The sequence below is a fragment of the Schistocerca gregaria genome, chromosome X, assembly GCF_023897955.1.
Source record: "Schistocerca gregaria isolate iqSchGreg1 chromosome X, iqSchGreg1.2, whole genome shotgun sequence".
NCBI classification, from domain to species: domain Eukaryota; kingdom Metazoa; phylum Arthropoda; class Insecta; order Orthoptera; family Acrididae; genus Schistocerca; species Schistocerca gregaria.
Window position 1 is genome coordinate 583,499,924 of NC_064931.1, and position 15,229 is coordinate 583,515,152.

Sequence of the window (15,229 nt, forward strand, 5' to 3'; positions counted from 1 at the left end):
TTTCCTTATCATTCCACCTAATTTCCATTATTCATCTCTATCTCTAAATCTCAAATGCTTCAGTTCTCTTCGGTTCTGGTTTTGCCATAGTCCATATTTCACTACCACACAATTCTGTGCTGCAAACATACATTCTGAGATATTTCCTCCTCAAATTAATGTTTATCTTTGATATTAGCAGACTTCTTGTGGGCTCCTAGGCACTTAAAAAGCACTCACTGCATCTGCTTTAAAAAGGCATTTAAACACAAAAGTGATGAAGTTGCATGTTGTACATAAAGTACATATTTGGAGAATAAGGAAGAATCACAGAATTGTATTAATACATCTTCCTCACCACATGGTAGAGTTTTGTCAGGACTGGCTCTCCCACGGCTGTCAGTAGTTTCAATGGAATGTTGTCTACTCCTGGGGCCTTGTTTCGACTCAGGTCTTTCAGTGCTCTGTCAAACTCTACACGCAGTATCGTATCTCCCATTTCGTCTTCATCTACCTCCTCTTCCATTTCCATAATATTGTCCTCTAGTACATCGCCCTTGTATAGACCCTCTATATTCTCCTTCAACCTTTCTGCTTTCCCTTCTTTGCTTAGAACTGGGTTTCCATCTGAGCTCTTGATGTTCATACAAGTTGTTCTCTTATCTCCAAAGGTCTCTTTAATTTTCCTGTAGGCAGTATCTATCTTACCCCTAGTGAGATAAGCCTCTACATCCTTAAATTTGTCCCCTAGTCATCCCTGCTTAGCACTTCCTGTCGATCTCATTTTTGAGATGTCTGTATTCCTTTTTGCCTGCTTCATTTACTACATTTTTATATTTTCTCTGTTCATCAATTACATTCAATATTTGTTCTGTTACCCAAGGATTTCTACTAGCCCTCGTCTTTTTACCTACTTGATCCTCTGCTGCCTTCACTACGTCATCCCTCAGAGCTACCCATTTTTCTTCTACTGTATTTCTTTCCCCCATTCCTGTCAATTGCTCCCTTATGCTCTCCCTGAAACTCTGTACAACCTCTGGGTCTTTTAGTTTATCCATGTCCCATCTCCTTAAATTCCCACCTTTTTGCAGTTTCTTCAGTTTTAATCTACAGGCCATAACCAATAGATTGTGGTCAGAGTCCACATCTGCACCTGGAAATGTCTTACAATTTAAAACCTGGTTCCTAAATCTCTGTCTTACCATTATATAATCTATCTGATACCTTTTAGTATCTCCAGGCTTCTTCCATGCATACAGCCTTCTTTTATGATTCTTGAACCAAGTGTTACCTATGATTAAGTTGTGCTCTGTGCAAAATTCTACCAGGCGGCTTCCTTTTTCATTTCTTTGCCCCAGTCCATATTCACCTACTACGTTTCCTTCTCTCCCTTTTCCTACTACCGAATTCCAGTCACCCATGACTATTAGTTTCATCTCCCTTCACTATCTGAATAATTTCTTTTATTTCATCATACATTTCTTCTATTTCTTCGTCATCTGCAGAGCTAGTTGGCATATAAACTTGTACTACTGTAGTAGGTGTGGGCTTCGTGTCTATCTTGGCCAGAATAATGCATCAACTATGGTGTTTGTAGTAGCTTACCCGCATTCCTGTTTTCCTATTCATTATTAAACCTACTCCTGCATTACCCCTATTTGATTTTGTGTTTATAACCCTGTAGTCACCTGACCAGAAGTCTTGTTCCTCCTGCCACCGAACTTCACAAATTCCCACTATATCTAACTTTAACCTATCCATTTCACTTTTTAAATTTTCTAACCTACCTGCCCGATTAAGGGATCTGACATTCCACACTCCGATCCGTAGAACGCCACTTTTCTTTCTCCTGATAACGACGTCCTCCCGAGTAGTCCCCGCCTGGAGATCCGAATGGGGGACTATTTTACCTCCGGAATATTTTACCCAAGAGGACGCCATCATCATTTAATCATACAGTAAAGCTGCATGCCCTCGGGAAAGATTACAGCCGTAGTTTCCCCTTGCTTTCAGCCGTTCGCAGTACCAGCACAGCAAGGCCATTTTGGTTATTGTTATAAGGCCAGATCAGTCAATCTTCCAGACTGTTGCCCCTGCAACTACTGAAAAGGCTGCTACCCCTCTTCAGGAACCACACGTTTGTCTGGCCTCTCAACAGATACCCCTCCGTTGTGGTTGCACCTACGGTACGGCTATCTGTATCGCTGAGGCATGCAAGCCTCCCCACCAACGGCAAGGTCCATGGTTCATGGGGAAGAGTCAAGATTATCAGCATCATAAATAAATAAAAAAAAATTAAATCTGGTTCTTCTGAAATGTATAAACTAATTTTTAATGGAGATGAATTTTTCATTTACATTTGGTCACATTACAATTCAGACAATTTTTGATGTAGAATACAACCTTGCACACCAAAGGATTTCTTTTAACCTGACTGCAATTCTTCACGTCCATTGCATTGTATCTCAGCAACTCTTATAATCTTCAAATTATTCATTCCTATCTCCCTTTTAAGTTACTTTAGTTTTGGTTGTAGCAGTGTTAAACACTCCTGGAAAGTACCAATTGATGTTCCGATATTACACCTCCCCCTTTCAAATTGTCACCTCATTCTCCCCCAACCCACAAAAACAAATGCGTGCATACACACACACACACACACACACACACACACACACACACACACACCTAGTTGCAAGCAGGAAACTACTCTACATTGTGACATTGATTTACCATCAGAGGAACTCATATTTAGTGTATAAAATGCAGGGAAATGCAGGGAAAACAAATTGCAGAGGTGTTCTGTGGTCTTCCACAGTTCTCAAGGCCATCCTTAACATGTGATTCATTTTAGGCCAGACACTGATTTACCTGTTGGTTCATTGGAGGTATTCCCCCCTACCACCCATTTCTCGCAGCATTCCGCAATCTGCCACATGGAGATGTGCCATCTAGGAGTTTCAGTTTCTGCAAAGGAAAAAAGTATTTTGCTTGCCAGCTCGCAAAATCAAACTTATGTAACTAATATTTTGTTTGTTTGTGGGTACTTGTCTGTTGTTCTGGTACACATTGAAATGCCTGTACTATAGTACCACTTCACAAAAGTAGAGTGGCCAAAACCAAACAATGCATCAAATTGAAAAGGGAAGTAGCATGCAGTAATTTATTTCTGCATTTGAAAGAGAACAACAGTGCAACAGTCCATCCTGAGCCAGTGGAAGTGTACAGTAGAATGCATAAAACACAGTGATTCACTGCTACAAATGCTTCCAGTATTGTGAACAAGTATGAATGACAAATAAGAGTTACAGCTCATCTCTTTGTGGACAACTGGGAATCACTAGAGAATTCAAACCTTGGTGTATAGAGACCAGGTTTTCTTAATCAAGGCAGTAGCAGAAAAAGTAAAAATAAGTCATGGAACAGTTTTCAAAATATTACACAAAACTGTGAATATGACAGCTCACAGTCCACTGAGTTTTGCGACAGATCACGCCATTTCAAAAATCTGCTGAACCAAGGCAGCAGCAGCTGTCAACAGAGTCAGGTCAATTCAGATGACTTCTTTAGCTGCCATTTCTTCATGGGTAAGAGCTGGTTTAGGGGTACCACCTTTGATTTGATTGGTAATCAAATGTCATCACTCATAAGTTCAAACCATGCTACTGCTTAAACTTTGAACAAAAATTATCAGCAATGGTGACTTAAGACTTTTGGCATAAGAGTCACCCTGTACTGCCAATGGCCTTCTCAAAAGTGGCACAGGAGTGGCCGGAAGTTCAAGGCACTCTTTTGCCCATGGGGTGGGAAACTAGCCCAAAGAGGCGAAAGAATCAGCAATGATCAACAACATGATGATGCAGAAAGGAATGGAAACCATTGTGTTAAAGACACACAATGTGTGTCAACTGGATGTGTGGCTTGTAATTGAAAAAAATTCTTCATGATTTCACCAGTGACAATAAGATTCCTAACTACTCCCTCATACAGATCTCTGGGTGGGGATTGCCAAGAGGAAGGGGACTGGAGAATAATACTGAATAACCAATGACAGGATAATATGTGACATGGAATGTCAGATGTTTTAACATGGTAGGGAAGCTAGAAAATGTAAAAAAGGGAAATGCTAATGCTCAGTCGAGATATAGTGGGTGTTAATGAAGTGAAATGGAAAAAGAAAAATTATTTCTGGTCAGACAAGCATAGGGTAATAACAAGAGAAGAATATTGTATAACAGAAATATGATTTATTATGAATAGGAAGGTAGGATAGAGAGCAAGTTACTGTGAACATTCATGTTTCATCATGAGGCAAAATCTTCTTTCTTCATTCTTCAAGTAATTTCGGTTGTAAGGAGTAAAACTCAAGCAGTGTCGTTATTGAAAAAGTATTGTCTTGTAATTATTGGTTAAGAGTTGTATGGTCCTGAGCGGACCATTGTTGTGTGAAAGAGTTGAAATGTTCTCTAACTTTGTGTGGAGGACACATGGTGTTGACTATACAGCCATTTTTAAATAGTACACAAAATTCTGTACAGTTCTGGAGATAGTGAGTTGTATGTTCTCTAGCAAATTCAGGACATATTCACTTGTATGTTCTCTAGCAAATGAGTAATTCTCTAGCAAATCTCAGTGTTAAACAGCAGTTAGCTCTGTTTCAGAGTACATCTTTCCAGTATGTATTGTCACACAATGATGGTTTTCTGGTGCTGTTATCACGTTTTCAGATGTATCACTTATTCTGTTTTCTTTTCCATTAATTGAGTTACATTCACAAGAAATATGTATCATTTCCACTAAATTATTAAATTCATTTTTATATTTATTGCACATTGCAACTCCCAGTTTCCATGTCTCTGAACTTGTACTCATGTTTGTTCATGTTCAAAACACTCATTAGTGGTTGGTGCCTTCATCATATATGTACATAAAATTTACATGTAACTAATAGCTTTATATGCCTCAGTTGTCACCCCATATTTTCCATTTAATGTCCCTTATTGGTGTACTTGTGTGTAGCTGGAAGTGTGTTTGTGTTGTACTAGTCATTGTTTGTGAATGTTCATCTTCTTTCTTCATGCTCAGACATTATCTTTCTTGATTCTTCATGTTATTTGAGGGACTGGTATTTTAATTCTGAAATGTGTAAAAGTGTAAGTTGTGTGATAAGGCTGCATTGTATTGTTTTGCCAGTGCCCATTTGAATTTTTTGAAGTGTGTTAGCTGGATAGTATTAATCCTGTATTTCACAGAAGTCTTTCTTCATGTAAGGTTTTCTTTCTTGATTCTTCACGTCATTTGAGGGATTAAAAGTTACAGTGAGTGCTGTATGAAATGATTGTGTTTGAGTATATGTGGCTAGGTTGTAGCGTGCATCTATGGTTGAGTCCACATCATTTCCTATGAGAGTGTTTGTTTTATAGAGTAGCTGATATGTTTCTTAATGAGACAAATTCTTCCTTCTTCATTCCTCATGGAATATTGGGGCTCATCAGTTGGTGTGCAGGGTCATTGTTGAAAAAATGTTGTACTGTAATTATCTGTAGAAACCTGAATGAGTCTGAGTGGATGATATGTGGTATAGGTTATTCTGCCATTTTTAATCTCTACATAGAGCTTTTGATGATTGTTTAGATATATAGTTGTATATTCTGTTGCTTAGGATTTTCTCAGCAGTTAACAGCATGTAAATCTGTTGCAGACAATATCATTTTTATATATGATGCCAACAACAACAGTTTTAGGTGCACATGTTTAATGACACAATTGGAATTCACATTTTATGATTTATTATATGAATGCACGGTGTCTTTTCTTTCAGACATGTCCAAAAGAACAGACACCACATATTCATATAATTGATATGCCTAGCTGAGCAATGGATCCATCTTCTTCAGTGCAAATGCGCAAATATGTTCAGTCTCCTGTGGGACTATCAGAGTAGCAAACAAGGAGTCAAAGGATGGGGTTCTAGAGGTAGGTGACGCTCATTTGGGATGTCAATTAGCTGTGAAGCATGCTGAGATAGTCCGTGTTGTTGCAATAACCCTGTATCCCAGGTGGCACAGTGATTAATGCAACTGTCTAGTACGCAGGAGGCCCAGGTTCGAATCCCAGTCCAGTACACATTTTCACTCATTGCCGCTGAATCCACATACTGTTCTTTTACAGCTGACAGCAGTGATCTTCAATTTTCATGTTATGATTTATTTTTTATTTTGTTTCTTTTTCATTAATACAGTAATAAATGCTAGAAATATGTCTCTTTTGCATTAATTATATTTCAGTAAATCAGTGTCTGATAATTTATACCATCCATCAACACAGCAATTATGTGTTATATAAGTCATGAGATATTTATTGCAAATTTACTTGCATTTTTGTTATGTATTACATATATCACATACTGCAAATCCCAGTTTCCCTGATTCTGAAGCTGTACCCATATTTGTTCATGTGGAAAATACTTATAAGTGCTTGGTATCATCTCCTAATATGTATCAATTTTAACAGGTAGCTAATGGCTTTGTAGCTCTTAGGGCCATCCCATATCCTAGGTTCAATGTCTTTTGTCAATGTGCTTGTGTGTAGTTGCCCTTCTTGATGTCAGACCCTAAATACGCCATGCCAATATTAATGGCATGTGAATATAAAACATCGTCAAACATCAAAAATGTATGAATCTTTATTGATATGAGTAACTGTATGGGACGCCATTAATTCATAAACGATATTTTGGGCAGAGTAATATCAGTTTAATTTTCAGCTATCAGCTGTGCTGAATTCATTGGGAAAGGTGTAATTACATAATTGACTATTATGTAAAAGTAAATTTTCCTTAGGTTGTCATTACACCATCACTTGAAACTTGGGTCTCACTGGCCAGCTGGTTAATGGCCATATAGCACAGTCAAAGAATGTCCATGGTACATTTCACAAATCCTTCAAACAAAACATTGTTCTTATGCACACTAGCTTTGCTTCAGTGGCAACAATACAGTCTTTTTGGGGCAATTGTCAAGATGCATTTATGAGCTATCAGCTGTCATTTGAATCAGTTAATGCACTATTACTGTACACCCTTCTTCATAAACTGTACTCGCATGCTCATTTTAGCATTGAAAAATCAAAAACATTTTCTCTTTATGTTTGTTGTTCCACATATTTAGATAAACCTCTCTCATAACAATTCCATAAAAAATAATTTAACAGTACCACCATGAATCCTGAGGAATTCTGTTCAATGAGCTGTTGTGTGGAGCAAGTAGCTAAATCTTAGTCAATGGAAAATATATTAAGTAACACACCAAGATCAATACTTAGAAACTCTCTATGTGACTCTCAAGAAAGATCAAGCTTAAGACTGCAGACCACATCACACCAACCTCTATGACAAATCCCACCTGTACCAAGCTTGGTGCAGCTTTAAACACAAGCTAGACCACCTTCTAAGCCAATAATTATCATCATTAAAATGTACTCCATATTAGAGTCGCTTGATGCATTCATTAATCTGCATCGTATTTTAAGATTTTCATAAGGCTTTTGACACCATTTCTCATACACAACTTCTAATCAAATTTGGTGCCTATCGAGTATTGTATCAGTTATGTAATTGGATACATGCTTTCCCATCAGAAAGGTCAAGTTCATGGTAATTGATGGAAAGTCATCAAGTAAACTAGAAGTAATGTCTGTCTTTTCCCAGAGGAAATGTTATATGCCCTCAGGTGTTTCTGATCTACATAAAAGATTAAGGAGATGATCTGAAAAGGTCTCTTACATTGTTTGCAGATTAAGTTGTCATTTAATGTCTTGCAAAATCATCAGATGATCATAACCTACTGCAAAATGATTTAGAAAAGATATCTGCATGGTGCTAGAAGAGGCACCTGACTCTGATCAGTGAAAAGTGTGAAGTCACCCATATGAGTACTAAAAAGTATCTGATAAACTTTGGTTACATGATAAGTCACACAAATCTAAAGGCTGTCAATTCAACTTAATACTTAGGGTTACTCTTACCAGTAGCTTATACTGGAATGATCACAGTGATAATGCTGTGGGGAAAACAAACAAAAGACTTCTTTTATTAATCCCAGTCAATATGTGATAAGTGCTGATGAGACCACACTGCTGAGGTCATTGGTCCCTAGGCTTACACACTACTTAATATAACTTAAACTAATTTAAGCTAAGGACAACACACACCCATGCCTGAGGGAGGACTCGAAATTCTGATAGGGGTAGCCGCACAAATTGTGGCAAGGCGGCTCAGACCGCGTGACTATCCTGCGGCGCCTAAAGACTTTGATTTATAGGCAGAACATTTAGAATATGCAACAGCTCTACTACAGAAACTTCTTATACTACACTTGTCCTACTTCTCTGGAATGCTGGTGTGTGGTGTGGGTTCCGCATCATATAGATCTGACAGAGGACATGTAAAGAGTTCAAAGAAGGGCAGCACATTTTGTATTATCACAAAATAGGGAGAGTGTGCCATGTGAAATGATATGTGAATTAGAGTGGGCATCATTAAAATAAAGGCCTTTTCAATTGTTGCAGGATATTTTCATGAAATTTCAATCACTAACCTTCTCAGAGTGTGAACGTATTTTGTTGCTGCCCACCTACATAGGGAGAAATGATCATCACAATAAAATAAGGGAAATCAGAGCTCATACAGAAATACATAAGTGTTCGTGTTATGTGTGTGTTGTTTGAGAGTGGAACACTGGATTAATAGCTTGAAGGTGGTTTGATGAAACCTGAATGCAGAATAACCATGTACGAAGACGTAGATGTAGGAAATGGTGATCTTAAGACTAGCAGATGGAAATCATTCAACTTACATAGATATAAAACTTTCTCTTACACACTTTTGTAATAGTATGCTTCATTTATATGCAGACCTTATTACAAAGAAAAATGACATTGTGTATTCTGATAACATGACCAATTAAAATTCAAGAATCATCCACGAGCTCCTACACATTTCACAGGATAATACTTATCTATTATGGATAACAATACATAAAAAATTCCTATTGACACGGTGTTCCCAATATTATGCTCACTGATTTCACCAAAAATAATATTTCCATAAATTTTGTTGAGGACAAAGTCTTTAATATGATGATTGCTTGGGTAGCCTAATAAATATCCACCAGGATTTGGGATCCTTAGAAATACGAAAGGTCCCGTATGCAGAAGCTGCCACTTTTTGTTACTTTGATTCAAGAGGTGGATGGTTTCTTAATGATACTTTCTTGTTCACTTGATAACTTACTATTTTTATCACTGTTTTGTCATAATTGTGCTTTCTTCTGAATGCCTTCTCTTTCAAACTGGTCAAGGGTTTCTGAACCTCTTCTTCTGACTAATCTCAGTCACTGGGAGCCTGTGGAATCTGGTCCACACATTCATTCATTCTTTCCCCTCCTGCCAAACATTAGCTCTGTTGTAGTGTAGTGTGTTGACAAATGAGCCAAGTGGTTCTCTATCTCATCATACAATTTTATATAGTCAATTCCTAGCGTCTGTTTATAATGACAATACGTCTTTATGAACTGTTCTTGAAAAATCCTCTTAATTTAAATGTAACCGTAGGCTTCCGCGGCCGTTGTCAATGTCAATAAAATTCTTCTGGGTTAGAGACCGCGTTGTCATTTATAAAATTCCAATGTTTCGGCGTCTGTTGCAAGACGCCTTCCTCAGGGTGTGCTGCTAACAAGGCGTCTTGCAACAGACGCCGAAACGTTGGCATTTTATAAATGACAATGCGGTCTCTAACCCAGAAGAATTTTATTGACATCCTCTTAATTTCTTTATCTAGAGCTTTACGCTGAGACCATGGGGTAAGACAAAAACAGTTGTACAAGGCTTTGTGTGGAAATTCATCAAGGTGACATGTATTTCCTTTGTATTATTCCAGTTTTTTCTTCAGGTACCTTCCCATACTGATTCAAGAGGTGTATTTGCTTCCCAGTGAGGCTTTCTGGCTCTTCTGCTTTCTGTTATACTTGCGCAACTTGGTTTTTGTGAATACTTTATTGAAAGAACTGTTTGAAATCACACTGCCAAATTCTCCTGTGTCTAGAACAATAGTTACTGAAACACCCCCAGCACTGGTGCAAATCACAGATTGTGGTAACAATGGTTATTCCTGTTTGCTTTGATTCACTTGCTCCATCATATTGGTACACTTAATACATTGAAAAAATTTTGCAGCTCTGTCACACCCCCTATCTTACGTCATGTCTAGCTCTCTGGGGCTCAATGTGGTTGTTTCCAGGTGTTGTTCAGTTGTATGTCTGCTTTCTTCAATGATTTTGGTAATCACTGGTGATTGTGATCCCCAGTCTTAATTTGATGGTGTTTTCAGTTGTTTGTTACTCCAATAATATTATTATTAGTTCCATAGCCAGAATTGTATCTTCTTTTTCAATGCTTTCAGTTTGTAGTGTAATCTCGTTTGTTGTGTTTCTGATAACTGTCCAGGTGGGTATTCTGCTGAGGAAACCAGTATATGGTTCATGCAGTTGTCCTCTACTACAACCATTGCCTGTACTAGGACTCTGTGAGTAATAACCTCTTGGTCCTGTTTGCGACTTAATGTTTCCTTCAGTTACATTCATAGACCCCAATAAAGAAATAAATTCATTCCAACTGCTTTCTGACACAGTGATATGTTTCTCTCCATTTTCAACAGGCAGTGTTGCCTTCAAGATTGTTGAAACATCTGTATGGAAAATGGATTCATTCCAGTAGCAGGCGTTAGTAAGTTGTTTTTTGAAACACCAGTGCAAGCTCCCATTTCGAGAAGAGAAAAGCTCTGAGTAAAAACCTTCTTCTGTAGTATTACCTGCACACCACTGGGCCACAATTTGACCAGAAATGCATTTTCAATATTCTCATACACTGAGGTGTCAAGAGTCATGGGATGCCTCCTAATATTGAGTCGGACACCCTTATGCCTGGCGTAGTGAACCAACTCAACATGTCATGGACTTAACAAGTCACTGGAAGTGCACTGTAGAAATACTGAGACATTACTGCCTCTATTGCCATCCATATTTTGAGTAAGTGTTGCCAAAGAAGGATTTTGTGCACAAATTGACCTCTCAGTCACATTCCATAAATTCTGATGTGACTCATATTGGACAATTAGTGTGGCCAAATCATTCACCCAACTTATCAAGAATGTTCTTCAAACCAATTGTGACCAATTATGGCCTACTAACGATATTATTGGTTCCTTAACTAATTTCTCACACTCTTTTGAACTTGCTTTCCATTAACACATTCTAAACAAGGGACTAGCAGAGATATAACTATAGATTGAATCTCCCCCATGTTGGTATCACAGTATTTCAGTCATCAATATTGGAAAAGTATGTTCCAAGGGTGTTATATAATTCCCTAGAAAAATTAAGTTTTTATTTAAATGACAAGCTATGCTCAGAAAAGACTGTTAAATACTGTTTATATGTATGATTTACCAGTCAACAGATATATTTTTACTACAAACTGCCTTTACATCATTGACCCTGTGCTTGAGATCAGTCGCTTCCTTCACAGTTGACCATATGGTTTTAATTTTATCCTGTGAACTAGTTATTCTGTTTGTGTAGCATATACTCTTTGCCTTCCTGATAACGTTTTTAGACACTTGACATTTGTGTTTGTTATATGCTACTGTACCTTGTCTGTGACTACTTCTAACATTTTGATATAATTCCCATTTTGATCTGTGTGATATCCTTATTATTATTACTATTTGTCAGTCATTTCCTGAGCATTGCTTGTGATTTAAATGAAAACTTATTTTCCACAGTGAACGATATAACTCTCTTTAAAAATACTTTTCCAGTATTCATGTCTGAAATACTTCTCTGTGACGTTGACTAGGGGGAGATTGAATCAATAATGAAGTCACTGCAGACTAAGAATTCTCATAGATATAATCGATTGCCTAGCAGAATATTAAGGTATTGTGCTGCACACGTTAGCCTGTACATAGCCATATTTGTATCTTTTCCTTTAAGAATTGACAGTTTACTGAATGATCAATGTAATCAGAGTAAAGCCACTTTATAAAAAGGGAGAAAGGAATAACGCAAACAATATTAGACCTATTTGTATACCATCAGTATTTGCTAAAGTTTTTGAGAAGGTTGTGTATGTAAAGATAATCCATCATTTTATTTCACATAATGTGGTGTCAAATGTACACTTCATTTTAAGAAGTGGTTTAACAATTGAAATGCTTGAGGCACTTGATACGAGTAACTCTAAAATATTTCTGTTTGCTGATGACAGTAGCTTGGTAGTAGAGGATATTGTATGCTACATTGGTTCTGTTTCAAATAGCGCAGTTCATGACATAAGCTCAAGGCTTGTAAAAACCAAATTAATGCAAAATCACGTTAAGGCACAGTTTTTTTCAGTTTCTAATACACAATTAAACAAAACCCAATGTTTCAATTTCACAAAATTGGCATATGATTAGAGAAACTGCACAGTTCTAATTTCTATATATTCACATAGATGGAAATGGAAATGAGCATTTGGCATCATTGGCTGGAAGGTTCTTTGCAGGGTAGGACTGGCCGCCTTGGTGCAGGTCTTATTACATTTGACGCCACATTGGGCGACCTCTAAGCCAGATGGGGATGAAATGATGATGAAGACAGCACAACACCCAGTCCCTGAGTGGAGAAAATCCCCAAGCCAGCTGGGAATCAAATCCGGGCCCATAGGACGGCAGTCCGTCATGCGGACCACTCAGCTATCAAGACAGACGTAGACAGTTTTAGCCATATTTCTATGCCATCAGTGTTTGCTAAAGTTATTGAGAAAGTAGTGTACGCAAGGATAACTGATCATTTTATTTCACATAATTTGCTGTGAAATATAAAGTTTGTTTTTAGACGTAGTTTAACAACTGATAATTCTATACGCTCTTTTCTCCAGATGTTGGAATATTACAGAATACGGGAGTAGCTGACAATTGGTTCACCTCTTACTTTAACAACAGACAGGAAAATGTCATTATTCACAGTGTTGAGAATGGCTGTGATGTGGGGTCTGTGTGGGGTATGGCCAAATGTGGGGCACGCCAGGGATCAATGTTGGGGCCACTCCAGTTCCTTATTTATCTAAATGATATTCCATCTAGTATTATGGGTAACTCTAAAATATTTCTGTCTGCTCATGAACCTAGCTTGGTAGTAAAGGATGTTGTGTGCAACACTGGCTCTGTTTCGAATAGTGCAGTTCATGAAATACACTTAAGCCTTGTAAAAGAAAAATTAATGCTAAATCACAGTAAAACTCATTTTTACAGTTTCTAACCCACAAACAAAACCCAATGTTTCAATTCCATGAAATGGGCATATGATTAGAGAAACTGAACAGTTCAAATTTCTCGGTGTTTAAACAGATAGCAAACTGTCATGGAAGGCCCACATTCAGGATCTTGTTCAAAGACTTAATGTTGCCATTTTCACTATTTGAGCCATATCTGGGGTAAGTGATATTTTGAAATGGAAAAAATTCTACTATGCGTATTTTCATTTGCTTATGATGTATGGTATTATATTTTGGGTTAACTCTTCCCATTCTTGAAGAATACTTTTGGTTCAGAAACGAGCGGACCAGGTATTAAGTGGTGCAAGTCTGTGAACCTCTTGTTGACCCCTGTTCATTTGTCTGGGTAGTATGACATTGGCCTCTCAATGTATACATTTCTTGTTAGTAATATCAGTTTTTTCCCCGGAGAAATAGCAGCTTGCACTCAGTTAAAACTAGGCAGAAATTCAATCTGTCTTTTGATCACAGTTCCTTGGCTCTTGTGCAGAAAGGTGCTCAATACACTGCTGTATCCATTTTAGATAACCTACCACAAGAATTCAAAAGTCGTAGCAGTAATCCACACCCTTTGAAATTGAAACTAAAGAGTTTCCTCATCAGTCACCCTCTGTTCTGTTTAGGAATTCCTTGAAACAGTAAGCTGATTCCTGTTATATTGTTGATTGCTGATACATTAACTTATAACTTGACATTTTTGGGTTCATAAAAATTTAATTTTATCTGTTAGTACTTTTATGTTGTAATTTCATGTACTGACACATTCCATGACTTTGGATATATGCTCCTCAATTTGGTCTTACAGACAGGATAAGTAAAATAAAAAATAAGAAAAATCACATGAGTAAAAATGATAAATCTACCAATGCATTGTCCTTTTAAACCATGTGTACGTGATACTGGTCCCATATGTTCATATTACTATCCCACATCTTTTGATAATTTGGTATATGTTTTGGATGAATCATTTATTTCAGTTGCCCATAGAGTCCTGTCATCATGCATATATTCAGTTATGTAACTTATCTTTTGCATCTTGGTCCATGACCATGGCAATACATATGTAAAGCCACAAATGAGTACCACAGGATACACAGTTTTATTTGATGAATATATTTAACAATTTCTATGCTTAATGATTTTCATTTCCATCATTATTACTGTGTATAGCATTGTCACCGGCAGCATACCATGTGCAGACAGTGAAATATTTTGAGCAGGCTGATACACATATAGATTGTTATAGTCTGATCTTGGAGCAAGATATATGTCATTATACACTCCTGGAAATGAAAAAAAGAACACATTGACACCGGTGTGTCAGACCCACCATACTTGCTCCGGACACTGTGAGAGGGCTGTACAAGCAATGATCACACGCACGGCACAGCGGACACACCAGGAACCGCGGTGTTGGCCGTCGAATGGCGCTAGCTGCGCAGCATTTGTGCATCACTGCCGTCAGTGTCAGCCAGTTTGCCGTGGCATACGGAGCTCCATCGCAGTCTTTAACACTGGTAGCATGCCGCGACAGCGTGGACGTGAACCGTATGTGCAGTTGACGGACTTTGAGCGAGGGCGTATAGTGGGCATGCGGGAGGCTGGGTGGACGTACCGCCGAATTGCTCAACACGTGGGGCGTGAGGTCTCCACAGTACATCGATGTTGTCGCCAGTGGTCGGCGGAAGGTGCACGTGCCCGTCGACCTGGGACCGGACCGCAGCAACGCACGGATGCACGCCAAGACTGTAGGATCCTATGCAGTGCCGTAGGGGACCGCACCGCCACTTTCCAGCAAATTAGGGACACTGTTGCTCCTGAGGTATCGGCGAGGACCATTCGCAACCGTCTCCATGAAGCTGGGCTACGGTCCCGC